The sequence below is a fragment of the Dipodomys merriami genome, unplaced genomic scaffold, assembly GCF_024711535.1.
Source record: "Dipodomys merriami isolate MVZ:Mamm:240054 unplaced genomic scaffold, mDipMer1.0.p SCAF_53, whole genome shotgun sequence".
NCBI lineage: Eukaryota > Metazoa > Chordata > Mammalia > Rodentia > Heteromyidae > Dipodomys > Dipodomys merriami.
The window spans coordinates 7225215-7227506 of NW_027206102.1; the positions used below are offsets into that span (position 1 = coordinate 7225215).

General features: G+C 38.1%; 1 non-coding gene across 1 annotated transcript; it reads right to left on the bottom strand.

Annotated features, from left to right (window-relative positions):
* Positions 1–1898: 1898 nt before the first annotated feature.
* LOC138811466 (U6 spliceosomal RNA) lies at positions 1899–2005 on the bottom strand. Its single transcript, XR_011367407.1, has one exon. It is a non-coding gene; the product is annotated as a U6 spliceosomal RNA (small nuclear RNA).
* Positions 2006–2292: the final 287 nt, after the last annotated feature.

Consider the following 2292-nt stretch of genomic DNA (forward strand, 5'->3'; position numbering starts at 1 on the left):
ATTCATATTGCCCTATAAATAATAGCATACCAAATATTGCCCATGGTGATTGTTTTCTGTTACATTTTGTCTCCAACACAGACTCTGTTGGTGACATTGGGTTATCATGCACAGAGCTGAGCTTATAAATTGAGGTCCAAAGACAGTCAAATTTCTTTTGTCCCATAGCTCCTGTATCCTTTTTTAAAAAGTACTAAAACTTTTAAATAACAAAACTTACTATCTTTTAAGAACCCGAAAATGAAGTAAATTCACATATAATCACTCCAAAATGATTTAAAAGTAGGAGATGATAAAACAGGCCCCCATCAAGTAAACTTTCTTCTACTTTTAAAATTATTCTGAAAGCCTTGTCCTGGCTGGTAACACCTTTAATCCTATCTACTCGGAATATCTACTCAGGAGCCTGAGATCTATGGATAACTGTTGGAAGCCCCTCAGGGCAGAATAAATTCATAAGATTATTTTTCAGAAATTATAATGAACTAGCAAAGAGCCAGGAATGGAGATGTAGCTCATAGAGGAAAGGCCTAGCAAGACCTTGAAGCCCTGATTTCAAACTCTGAGCATGCCAATGCACAAGCATGTGCATGTGTGCACGTGTGCATGCGTGTGTGTACACACACCCACACACACACATTTATTCAAAATACCTTCAAATCAGCATATCAGTGTTCTGCATTAATTTCTTTGTTAATGAAATGGGTAAAATAGAGGAAATAAACTCTTGTATATAAGAACATTTTTATACATTTTTTTTTACTGTGAAAATACTGTACAGAGGGGTTACAATTACGTGGGCAAGATAATGAGTACATTTCTTATCTAGCATTGTAGCCTCCTCCTTTGTTTCCCCTTCCCATCCCTTCCCATCCTCCTAGCCCTCCCACCCAATCCTCCCCGCTCCCCCCACCAAAGTTGTAAAGTTCGTTTTCAACATAACGACTTGTACTTCTCATTGTTGCAATGGGTCCACCTGTAAAAATAACTGTACAGAGGTGTCATATTTATATGAGCAAATAATGAGTACATTTCCTAACAAGCATTGTTACCTCTTCCTTTCTTTTTCTTCCACCATCCTTTCCCTCCCACCTCCAGAAATACACTCCCCTCCCCCTTCCCCTGCCTAAATTGTAAAGTTCATTTTTCAACATAGTGTCTTGTGCATCTCAACCTGTATCCATATTTAACAATTTTGTATTTCCCTTCCCCCTCCCCAAATTAGAGGAACGTATACACAGGATGTAGGCGCACCAACTTCAAGTACAGTGAAAACAGGGGTTAGAGCTTAGGGAAGGAACATATAAAGGAACAAAAAAAATCACATCACACATTATAAGTATCTTAGAAACAATAGCAAGAAACAAAAAAAACACTTGTCTTGTTCAGTTCCTGTAATATCATCTTATCTGATATGCACATAGCTTCCGCTTATCCCAGACATATATTAGCTGTTGAAAATAAGGGAAACCTTTGGACCTATGTTTCTTTGGACTTGGCTTACTTCAATTAATAAATTTTTTTCAAGTCTTTCCAATTCTTAACAAATTGGGCGATGCCATTCTTTCTCATGGAGGCATAGAATTTCATTGTGAATATATACCACATTTTCATGATCCATTCATCTTCTGTGGGCCATCTGGGTGGGCTCCATATATTAGCTATTGCTAACAATGCTGCAGTAAACATAGTTGTTCTGGTAGTTTTAGTATGGTCTTCTTTGTGATCATTTGGATAAATCCCCAAAAGTGTGATTGCTGGATCATAGGGGAGCTTTATATGGAGTCTTTTGATGAGCCTCCATACTGCTTTCCAAAGTGGTTGAATAAGTTAACACTCCCACCAAGAATCAAGTAAGGTTCCCTTGTGGCCACATCCTCTCCAGCATCTTTAGTTGTAAAAATATGGAATGATTCAAGAATTTGCATATCAACCTTGCGCAGGGGCCATGTTAATCTACTCTGTACTGCTCCAATTTTAGTGTATGTGCTGCTGAATTGAGCACAGAGCTTTTTTTATATATAAAGTGTAATTGATTTTCTTGAACTAGACAATTCAAAGAAAAGTAAGTTTTGAAGAATTCTCGTGAAATTTTAGAACCATGTACTTCTTACATAAGCACACATTTAAGAATAGCCAAGATTGACATGTCAAAAACAAAATAATCCCAGATATTGTTGTTCAAGAGATGTGTAGGATCGGGGGAGGGGGGGTGGAATTGGGTGGGGGGGCGGAGGAAGGCTGGGAAGGGATGTGAAGGGTAAACAAAGGAGGAGGCTGCAATGCTTCATA